Source organism: Thunnus maccoyii, chromosome 11 (genome assembly GCF_910596095.1).
Source record: "Thunnus maccoyii chromosome 11, fThuMac1.1, whole genome shotgun sequence".
Lineage (NCBI taxonomy): Eukaryota > Metazoa > Chordata > Actinopteri > Scombriformes > Scombridae > Thunnus > Thunnus maccoyii.
In genome coordinates, this window is record NC_056543.1 from 31,627,818 (window position 1) to 31,639,974 (window position 12,157).

The following is a 12,157-nucleotide window of genomic DNA, read 5'->3' on the forward strand; positions in this document are numbered from 1 at the left end:
CTGTTGAACTTTCTGGTTTTGTTTTCATAATATAGTATTAGATCCTTGGCTCCCAGCTTCATTGAATGGTTGGTTTAAAGTAAATTGGTTTTCTAAAATCCTGATGTCTACTGACATTCATAAAATAGATGTTTAGTTGTTTCTTCTTAATTGTTAATGTTATTAGTATCACCTGTGGTTATTCTATGACAAGTGAAAAAGGCCTGTTCTACATCTCCTGTGATTAGGGAATACTACTCTTTCAAATCGCGATTTGATCTCAGGTGTAGTCATCTTAACAGAATCACCAACATGACTTTGTCAGTGACAGCAGGTGGATAGTGTGATCTGATACTGAAACACTAAATCAGCATTTTGGAAAAGTTCTGTATTTACTGGTAGTAAACAGCAGATCAGTGTATATGGGTGCACCGATTTTCAAATGTATTCTCATTAGTGTGAACACAACTAAAATGCTGCTGTTTCACTGTGCTGCTTCACAGTATGCAAAGATTTAGTGATTTTCAGGTCAAACTAGGCTACATTTGGTCAATAGGTAAAGGTTTTTAGACTTAATTAAAGCTCAATAACCACATTTAAAAGCACTTCAAAAAGCTGAAATGATGAGGTTGTTTATCAAGCAAAAGAACATGTTCTGATTCCAGTTTCTCAAATGTGATGACTTCCTGCTTCTCTCTCTCTGTTTTATGTCATTGTAAATCGAATGTCTTTGAGAAAAGCTGATCCACTGACTGTATGAATATCCAGTCTGTCTGTAAGCATCCAGCAGAAGTTAACCTGTTGACTCTGAGAGAAACCAGACTCAGAGGTCATGACTGTATGAATGAAATCATACTGTTACAGTCTATTTCCCGCAGCTTGAACACAGCGAACTCTCCAGCTGAGCTGACACTTGAGCCTCCATCTCACAGACAGTGATCAGTGCTCACTGGGAGAGGACACGGCCTGTTTACATCATACTTATGTCATGGTTACAGCACACTGAGCAGAGGCTTTACCTTCTTATCTGGATTTATGACCACTGATGATCAATAGCCACCATGAGTCTAATGACGCCATAAAGCATCAGAGAAATGCTTTCCTTTGGCACAGTCATTCACTGTTTATTTCACTGAGACACATATGACAAGCAGTGGTGAGAACTAACTAAGCACCTTTACTCAAGTATTGTACTAAGTACAAAGTTGAGGCACTTGTACTATCTTACTAGAGCATCTCCATTGTATGCTACTTTACCACTATATTTCAGAAGGAAATATTGTTCCTTTTAGTCCACTACATTTACCTGAAAGATGGAGTTATCAGATATTTGAATATTCTAATTTTACGTAAAACATATGAACATGACACATTAAACTGACAAGCAGAGGTTTAGCAGTAATTAGATACATACAGTATATGTGTCTTTAATGATAAAATAATATAATGTGTAATAAACATTTGCTTCATCATGAGTACTTTTACTATTGATGCTTTAAGTAGAATTTGCTGATAATACTAGAAATAGTATTGTGTATTTTTTACAGTGAAGTAAGATGACTTTTACTTTAAAAAGTCCTCCACCAGTTTAGCGTTGCACTCCTATAACACTGTCGGACTCATGATGGACATTTCTTCTTTAAATCAAAATCAATGCAGCAGAACCAGATATATCGTCTTTTTCATCCGTGCATTCTTATTCCTTGTCACAACGCGGCACCTACATTGCCCACAATGCAACTCGACAAAAGTTTGGACGGAAATTCGAGTGTGTTATACTAGCAGCACGTAACACTGTCTCAAGTGATCCTTTAAGCAAAGGAACTGAATACTTCCTCCACCACTGATGAAAAATGAGTCAGTGAATTAAACTGCATCGTTAAGATCAGGAAAAGACAACTGTCGCCCATATCATCATGTTACAAAAGGAACAAGTTCCCAGGAAGTCACATGACCTGCTCAGAGCTGAACCTGGAGGGCTGGACTGAGCTGCTGTCACCTGATACACAACAGCTCCATGACCGACCTGCAGCCCCACACACAACTATCATCAGCATCATCACTGTCACCATCACCACTATCATCATCATCATCATTCACTGCATCCCACTTTTTATCTCCTGATATTATTCCAGTTTCCATTGTTTGTCATTCTGACACCGGTGTAATTCTTCTTTGTCAGTTTACAGAACTGTTAAAACAATTTGCATCTCACCTCAGTTTTTTTTTTTTTTTTTTTTTACAAACTAAGCAAACGAGACATAAAATGTGAATTAGTGAACTTTAGAGCTGCTAGCTGTTTCCTCTTGTTTCCAGTCTAACCGAGCTAACCGGCTCCTGGTTGTAGCTTCATATTTAACAGACAGACATGAGAGTGGTATCAATCTGTCATCGAACTCTGACCCAATAATCAAATAAGTGTATTTCCCAAAATGTTGAATCATTCCCTTGAGGGTTAGGTTCACATGTTTTCAAGTCTGTCTTATAACAATAGTCACCTGCCCATATGAGTTGTTGTAATTGTTCCTCCTGTCCATACTGGTTGCATGGAGACCCTAAAGTGATTCCAGTGTAAGTGATGGGGGACAAAATCCACAGTCCACACTCAAAAACGCATTCTAAAGTTAACCTGAAGTTAAAGGGGACATATTCTGCACAGTTCAAGGTCTATATTTTTAATCTGGGGCTTTACTAGAATATCTTTGCATAATCTGCAGTTCAAAAAACTCATACTGAGCCTTTACACAGCCCCTCAGTTCAGCCTCTGTCTGAAACAGGCTGTTTTAGCTCCTTTAGTCTCTTTAAGGCCCGCCTCCTGATGAGCCCACTCTGTTCTGATTGGCCAGCTCTTGAAAGCTGACCATCAGGAGAGACTTCCACCGGGCTCCAGACGTCAACAAACCATGAAACAAACTAAATTAGATTTCACCACTTTTTCTCCTTCTTTACTCGAAATGTCAACTTCTCAAAAACATCCGTACACGTTTGAGCCGAAACTTGATCTGAAATCAGAGAGTGGGCAACCTTAGCAACAAACCTTAGCAACAACCTTAGCAACCAAAGCTAAGGAACAGACAGCCGATTATGGGCATCTGTGATGAGCCGACATCAGCGCATTGGCATCAGTTGAAAAACAAAGTGTTCAGAGCAAGTTGAAGCCCTGACTTTTGACTGGCAGGCAGCATTTCTACATACGCTAAACTCAAGTTTTGGAGCTTCAACCAAGTTTAACATAGATATCCAACATCATAACAGGATATGAATAACAGAAAACCACAAAAAGCATGACATGTCCTCTTTAGTATGAGTCTCCAGTTGTCTGAGTTAGACAAATCAAGACGACATCTTCAGTCTTTTTAGTATAAAATTCCCTCTTTGTGCTTCAATAGCAAAAAGACTGTAACTTTTGGGAAAAAAAACACTTGTCTAACTAAACTTTGGTGAAACATTAGAATACACACAATGGGGACTGTGGATTTTCTCTCCCATAACTTACATTGGAATCACAGGAAGGATCATCACAGCCAGTGTGGACAGGAGAAACAATTACAGTGACCAGTAATGCTTTTAATGTACATATGAGCCTGTGTCTTGTTTTAAGACCGACATGAAAAAAGTGAACTTGTCCTTTAAGTGATTATAATGAGAACTGAACATTTTTTTGATTACTTTTCTGTCTGGTGACTCGTTGAACAGTCGAACTACTATTCAATTCAGCACTACAATATTATAACAATGTGGAGTGGTCATGTCCGGACTACTCAGATCTGTTATGAGGTCAGTATTGACACTGGAACAGTGAACTGATTTGCATCACAAGTCATAACACAGAGAACTGGCAAACATACAGAGAAGAGATGGAGGCAGCAGGGGCTTACTGCAAACACAGCCACAGAGCTGAAACTAATTCTCATTATGCAAGAATTTCACTATTATTTTCTCTATTCATTGCTTAATTGCTAGATCTATAAAATGTCAGAATATAGTGAAAAATAATATCATAAAGCCCAAGGTGACACCTTCAAACATGTGACCACCAGACCAACACCCAGCGTTAATCAAAAAAAAACAGAGAAAGCAGCAAATCCTCACATTTGAGAAGCTGGAATCAGAAAATATTTGGCATTTTGCTTGATAAATTACTATAATGGATTATCAAAATATATGCCAGCTAATTTTCTACTGATCAACTCATCAGTTAAATGATTAATCATTTCTGCACGTACACAGAAAATGAATATGCAAAGTAAACCTGAGGGGTGGCGAGATGATTCACAAGCTAAGAGAGAATTACATTTTTTATGACTTTTCTCCAACATTCAAGCGTTTTACCTCCTTACATTTATCTGAGGAAAAGAAACCCCAGTCTTCTGTTAAGCAGCTCACAGCTCATAGACACATGTAACACATAGAACCTGGACAATTAAGGGGTGGCAATGACACACTGCTTGACTATACAGCTTAATGGATTAGCCGATTGATAGAAATGTTATGGGCAACTATTTTGATAAATTTCAAAGCAAAAATGGCAACAAAAAAAAATTCACTGGCTCAAGCTTCTTGGACAAGATTATTTCTGGTTTTCTTAGACTTTTGTGATAGTGAATTGTAGATCTTTGGGTTTTGGATTTCTTAATCAGACTGAACACAAGATTTTTAACATCCAGCTTCACTGTTTCTGCTGCGAAAACTCAGTGTTTTCAAAGAAAATTTTACTAAAGCGCCCCAGAGCTTGTCTATCAACACACACACACACACACACACACACACACACACACACACACACACACACACACACAGTAAACCAGTCCGATATCAGTGAAAATAATGAAGCCATATCTTGTCGATGCGTGTCTGAAACTTTCAAATGAACTGTAAACATCGTTCGGTAACTCTTAAACACTAATAAAAACGAGCTCTCTTTACACACCATCATGTGTCATTAAACGTTTCATTTTTACAATCGGACTAACTTGTTTATCCTGTTCAGCTGTTCCTGCTGTGTTGCACAGCAGCGTACGTGTCCACAGTGTTATCATCGCCTTCAGCAGCGTAATAAGCAGTATTATTATCAGCAACGCTGTGAGACGTCCTGTCACTCACCGTCATGTTCCTCCGCGGTCTGTGTCTCTGCTCCCAAACTGTCAAACTTGTCCAAACTTTTCTGAAAATACTCCAACATTCCTGCTTCCGCTTCCTGAAAGCCGCAGCAGCAGCAGCGTGGAGGGAGAGGAGGAGGAGGGGGCGTGTCCTCAGCAGGCTGGAGCAGAGCAGCAGCGCGTCCTGCTGGACTGCAGCATAGTCAACCATCATGTCCTAGTGATTAACGGACGGGTTCACAATCATACAGTATCTTAAAACAGCAGTCAGGTGTCCATATGAACACTGAAACAGGTTTTTCTTGATGTAATCATTCCTGCTGTTCATACTGGATATTAGAGGATCCCTTCATAATGTACTTGCAATGTAAGTCATCCAAGTTTTGCAAGTTTTTCAGGGTACTATTGGCGACCAGTGTACCCATGAACTATTTTAAAGGCTGCATTTGCCAAGTTTATATGTATAAAACAAAACAAAAAACCCAACAACAACAACAACAACAACAACAAAAAGCTGACAGTATTTTGCAGAGAGGTGGATGATGTTTTTAGACTGTTTACCAGACTGGGTTGGATCAATATGAAATATGAACCCACAGCAACGCCCACATGCTTATGCTCTCACGTAGAGGTGAGTGCATGTGAATGAGTAAGTTTGCAACTGAAGAAATAACTTTCCAGGATATAGTTGGCGACTCTTTTAACAAAAACTGACAAAGTATCTTTGGTGAAGCATTTTTACTCAACTTGACATTGAACAGATTGTTGCAGCCACTTTGAACTAGAGGACTGTTTGTGTAGCCATGAGGTCACTCTGCCACCCATATGTTGCATTACACTGTTTCTCTTTTTTAAATAAATGTAAAAATGTTGCTTAGTGTCATCCAAGTAATATCTTTCTAAGATAGTTTTCTGCTGCCCACATATTTAAAGTCACTCAAAAATATGTTGTGCTTATTGTTACTGCAGCTGTATGTGTGAGCTTCTCTGTGCAGAATGATGTATGTGCAGAGTTTGTTCATCTGCTGAAGGGGGAAAGTTTCTCTGTGCTCACCTTAAATGTAAGTTTAAGGTGTGTACCCATGAACAGGATTTGTGACATCACAACCAGTGTAAATGTCAATCCCATCATCTTGTGCCCAGCCGTTAAAATTATGAAATGGGCAATATTTGCATAGTCATAATTTCTATATTGTTCAGTGAGAGAGAAGGAGAATAGATAGATAGATAGATAGATAGATAGATAGATAGATAGATAGATAGATATTACTTTATTGATCCCCAAAGGGAAATTCAAATGTAAATGTAATTGTAAGAATTTTTTGACTGAGTAATTTAATTTTTAATGTTTTAATGGAAAAACCATATCAGCCTGTTATTATTATTATTATTATTATTATTATTATTATTATTATTATTATTATTATTATTATATGTCTTAAAACATGTTTGGAAGGAATCTTTAAATATTAGAGTCAAGCTTTATAATGAAATATTTTTTTTAATTTCAAGGCATCTGCACTACAGTTGAAAATATTGTAAAGTTATGTAAGTAAGTAGAACAGACTGATACTGAGGCTGATATCATTGGCCGATATTAGGTTTTTATATGTTTTGTTTAATATGGGCAGAATTTTTATGCATATTTGACTGGCTGGATATTATTTTTATATAAACATGATTTCTTATAAACCTTTTTTCACTTAACAAATTAAGTCAAACATCTCAAATGTTAAGCATTGACTAAACACAAGCAGCTGTACAAGAAACAAGCCTGAATAACATACAGTCTAAAACTGTCAACATTTTGATTAAAAACAGCACATATCTGCTCAGTGAATAAGTAAACAGACTCTGACCAGACATTCACAACCAGCTTTTTGGCCATTTTTGGATACTGATTCTGCATCACATGTGTTCCACTTTTTCTTTGGGTCACCAGGAAAAAGTTTGAAAAACCACTAATGTGGATGACATACTGTACATAGTGTAGATGGGTGAATAGATTTTCTGTATTTGTTTACAGCAGCAGAATATATAGTGTGGATGATGTGGATCAAGTTGCACCCCCTGGCAGTTACAGTAGATGCAGGACCAGTTGTATTTGTGTTTTATTTTGACAAAACAGTTATAATTATTAGAGTGTAACTGGCTCCTGTGCAGTCTTAGTGTTGTTGAATGTTAAAAAGCCATTTTTTCGGATGAAATTAGCATTTTTTTGTTATAAAGCAATGCTCTGCTGACACCAGAATGTCTGTAGATTTTTAGGTTTCACTTGTTCTTCCAGAAGTAAACTACAGATGCAGCACACTGAATGTTGTTTTGTGTTGATAATGCTGTTTTGTTTTCTAGTTGAGTATCTCTGGGGAAGCCCACCCCCTGAGTATCCACCAGGGGGGACAACAGTGAGTGGATGAAGCTTCCCATCGACCAGAAATGAGTGACATTCTCTGCAGTTTACTTCAACTCACTCGGTATAAAAATATTTCCTTGAAGTCAAATAATGACAGGAGATGTTTGTCACATCCAACTCATCCAATGGACTGTCTCCCCCAAAGACAAACTCCACTGCCTTGTGATCAGAGAATGATAATACAAAATAAAGCCATATAGATTTCCAGACCAGCTAACGGTCCCTTATAAACAGCTGGTATGTACTGCAGTTCATCTTTACTGGAAATGCCCCCTTATTGTACAGTATAACAAAATCATATTGATTTCATAGATTCAATGTGACATGCACATGAACAGTTTCCGCCTGCTGATCTTTCTTACAGGCTTGCTTACTTCATATCTATTTGTATTTGGATCCTTATCTCCAAAAGGCTTAAAGTTTGGGATTAAATTAATACACAAATTGAAGAAGACCATACCATATGCTTTTCTACAGTGGCTTTGCATCAAATAGACTCCTGATTGGCTGAATGTTAGACTGCTTCATACAGTCCAGTAGCATCTGACCTTCTGCCTGGATGGTAAACAGATAGGGCTGCCACAGAGCTTCATTGTTGTCCAAAAACTATTAAAAACACATTAATGAGCCTGAATATTGCAATGGGGGACAAGTTCCTTCATTACCATGAACACACACACTGTATTTTATTTTGACTCAATTCCACATACACCATCCTACTGCCAGAAATCCTCTCTGGAGTTGATGTGAATTTATCTTTGTATACTCCTTCTCGTGCTGTTATCTAGGTGTGGAAAGCCCATCTGAATTGATATGGAAAATCTTCTGAAGTTGTTCCAGAGGATAGAAGATGAGAAGAGTCCAGAGTGGGGGAAGTAGCTGGGATTCATAAAGAAGTTTGTCACTGGCTCAAATGCCGTGGCTCAGCTTAAAGGCCTGGAGGCCGTCCTGGCGTTGACTGAAAACACTCATGTTTCTGGGAAGTAAGTCATGGTTGCAACAGGAATTTTCATTTTTAAAAAGGCTGGAATGAGTGTTGGCATGTGTGGAATGAGCCTTAAAAGATAATAAACTCCCTTTAAAGGAGGGAAGGATAAAGAAAAAAATCTTTCCCCTGTCTTTGTTATGAGGCTTTGTGTAACTCATTGTAGAGCACTCTCCTGTAAGTGAGTAACTTGATTCCTTGCTGATTGTTATTTACGGTCAGAGGTCTGTCAGTGGATCTTTTTAATACAGTATGCAGCAGCTCCACTTGGAGTCTTTTCCACCAGCATGGCAGGCTTTCAGGATACCACATGGATTTGTTTTTGGGTGTCAGCTGACCGAGCTCTGAGACATTCTGTTCACTGTATAAATGCTCAAATAATAGAAACAATATTCCAATTTTTTTGCCACAGCGCAAAAGAATAGCCAGTGTGACTGTCTCATAGACCACAGTGAATAATAAGAGGCTCAGAGGATGTGTTTGTATTCCCAAACACGTAGAAGAAATGGATGTGGTGATCAGTGAAGAGAGAGGAATGTGGTGTGACCATGCTGCACAACAGCAGGACAAAGAAACAAGAACACAGTGCGTGCAGAGTCTCTGTGAGAGAAGAGAAGCGACTGGGCTCAGGTGCTCCCAGCTGCCCCACCCAACATTTACCTGCAAAACAATAAAACCCTTTTCACTGCATTAAGTTTAACGTCGCATAGCAGGAAAAACACAGGTGTAACCATTAGTATCACTGATGACTGTTCTATTTAATACATCTGAATATAAGATCAAAATGAAACTAACTGCAAGTTACAACTTGAAAACTCAAAACAAAAGGATTTGATTGAAAATTCTATAATCATCCCAGAGATAACAAGTTAACAACCACAGGACATCATCAAATAATTGAAATATTGAACAGGTTTCAAATCCAGTGCAATAAAAGCTGTATCAAAATATATTAAACAATCCACTGTGACAAAAGAAACAAATAAAGAAAATGATTCTGTCAAAAGTATGTGACTTTTTTATTTTCTATTTTTTAATGGTGCAGTCTAATCTATAAATGAAACCTTGCCCAGTGTTAGTAGACTGATGTTGGCTTTGCTTTGCTCTCCACCCAGCTAATAATAGACAGCTAGCTAGATAATAACCAAACTAGGACAAACAAAGCCAAATGTTACATCGTTGGCTTTTGGCTGATGCATGCATAAAATACAACCCTGAGTCACATCAGTAGACATGGTAGACAGTGATCCAGTTAGATAAAATTTCCCATAACCGCAAGCTCCCTGCACACAAAATGATCCTCTGTGAGATCATCCAAAGGATGTCCATTATCTTTGGCATTCTTATAGAACCATTTGTGGCATCCAGCATACTAACCATCTGTTGACTCTGTCTGTTATATCTTCCTTCAGTGAGTTTGGATCAAAGATAGTGACTTTGAAACCAGTAGTGAAGGTTTTACCCAAACAGTTTGAGTCCAGAGAGAAGGCGATGAGAGATGAAGCCTCGCTGCTTGCTCTAGAGATCTAGAAAAATGGATCCGAGATGCTCTGAGACCTCCACTGCAGATTGTAAATAAAATATTCTATTAATGATAATAGGTTAATAATTTATGTTCTAATAATTTCTTAGAGCCCCTGTCAGTCACAGGCCCTTAGAATTGTCCCAACTCCGCCCATGGCACCCCTGATCATCCAGGTGTTAGGCTGGTTAGCAGAGAAGTTGCCCACTCTGAGGACAGTATCTGGGGATCTGATGCTGTGCATCCCAACAGCTCTAAGAGACACAAGGAAGAAAGTCTAGGACACCCTACCCACCTTCATGATGCACCTGGGCAACGACAAGATAAATAAGGCTAGTGGGAAACTCAAGGTATGATGAATGACATTCTCAGTATATTGTTTTTTCCATAAACTAGTTAGTAGAGGTCTGTGCCTGATCATACAGTGAACACTGATTCATAGCTGTACTGTCTGCAAAAATGAACTTCTCTCTGTCCTCATTTCCCTTCAGCATGTCTCTGAGGACCAGGTGGTAGCCATGCTGGAAAAAGCCAGAGCAGTGATGCCAGCTAAAGCTGCTGCTCCTGCCAAAGCAGGGGGAAGAAAAGTCTCTGCAGAGCCAAGCAGAGCTGCATCAGGTTTGTGTGACATCACAACGAATGACTTTTAGATAGATTACAACCACAGTCTCATATGGCTGATTCTCAATGTCAAACCATCTCTGCGGTGGTTTGACAAATAATGTTGTATTATGTGTGGGTTTAGGACTGTCATCAAATCCAGGTGACGTCATCAGTATTATTTTAGAAATTTTAAAAAAATCTGCCACAACAAACTGGCAACAGCTGATGGCCGTCTAGTCTGGTAGATTAAGAAATACAGGAAATGTGGAAAAAACAAGCCCAATCCATTTTTTTTTTTACATTCAGTGGTTTAAGTGTTATCCAAGAGGTAATGTTTCACCACATTTGGTTTTGGTGGTATTAGACACCAGGAAATATTAGGTATTAATTACCTAACTTTAAAGGCAAGACATTTGAAGCGATGAACTCTACTTGTTAACTTTTTTAATTAAATTTGGGTGGGTACCCACCAATGTTCTTCTTGCATTTTCTTTTCATTAAAAGACAGGTTCACAATTTTTTAAGTCTATCTTAAAACAGCAGTCAGGTGTCCATATGAACAGTGAAAGAGGTTTTCCTCGCTGTAATCATTCCTCCTGTTCATACTGGCTATTAAAAGATCCCCTTCAAATGTGCTTTCAATGTAAGTGATGGAGGACAAAATCCACAGTGTGTCATTTTGTGCAAATATGCATTTAAAAGTTGATGTGAAGCTTATGTAGTAACAAAAAGAGGGACTTTGTCACTAAAAAAAACTGTAACGTTGAAAGATATCTACTTGATTTGACTCAATTGGAAACAGAAGCTTCATATTAGCTTCAGATAAACTTTTAAATGCATTTTAGCACAGAAGGAGGACTGTGGATTTTACATTGTAAGTGCATTATGAAGGGATCTTCTAATGGTCAGTATGAACAGGAGGAATGATTACAACAAGAAAAACATGTTTCACTGTTCATTCGGGCTCCTGACTGTTGTGTTAAGACACACTTGAAAAATTGTGAAGCCGTCCTTTAAACTTTACTAAAAGTTACTTTTAGCTTCTCATCCAAGTCTTACTTTTAACCAAGACCAAAACTTGAGGACTATTTTGTATTTTGTTTATATTTCATAATGATATTATTTTATAAATATCTCACATGGATCACAGCACTGGTTGAGTGACTAAAAAAACAGGTAGGTGAAAAAAAAAGAAATGTCAGGTTTGCTGCAGACAGCAACTGAAAGAACAAACAATATGATTTAAAAAAAACTCAAATATCCTTTGAACAACAAAAAACCAAACAATAACAGTTCCAAAATGTATTACTATAATACCCACAAGCACTTAAATGCAACTTCAACCCCACTGACACAAACACAATCACATACGCTATTGGCAAGATAAATATGTTCATTCTTAACTTTTTCCACAAATAAATAAACAATGAAATTTAAGGTTTTCACAGCGGAAGAAATTTCTGGAAAATATTTGAAGAGCGATGAGGAGAAGAAAGACAGACAGGACGACGGTGTCCTGTGCTTTTACCTACAGTACCCACATTTAACCACCAGAT

At 38.1% G+C, this 12,157-nt stretch overlaps 1 protein-coding gene and 1 long non-coding RNA gene across 5 annotated transcripts in view; one reads left to right on the forward strand and one right to left on the reverse strand.

Moving 5' to 3' along the window:
- itprid2 (ITPR interacting domain containing 2) overlaps positions 1-5,188 on the reverse strand; it is a 47,910-nt gene extending 42,722 nt beyond the window's left edge. For 3 of the 4 annotated variants that reach the window (XM_042426231.1, XM_042426230.1, XM_042426229.1), the window contains exon 1: positions 5,083-5,188. The gene's annotated coding sequence lies outside the window, so the exon portion shown is untranslated. The remainder of the gene's footprint in view (positions 1-5,082) is intronic. The other variant, XM_042426232.1, reaches the window with a different exon arrangement.
- A 455-nt stretch (positions 5,189-5,643) lies between these two features.
- LOC121906998 lies at positions 5,644-8,533 on the forward strand. The gene is made up of 3 exons (XR_006098781.1): positions 5,644-5,709; positions 7,431-7,552; positions 8,280-8,533. It is a non-coding gene; the product is annotated as an uncharacterized LOC121906998 (long non-coding RNA).
- Positions 8,534-12,157: the final 3,624 nt, after the last annotated feature.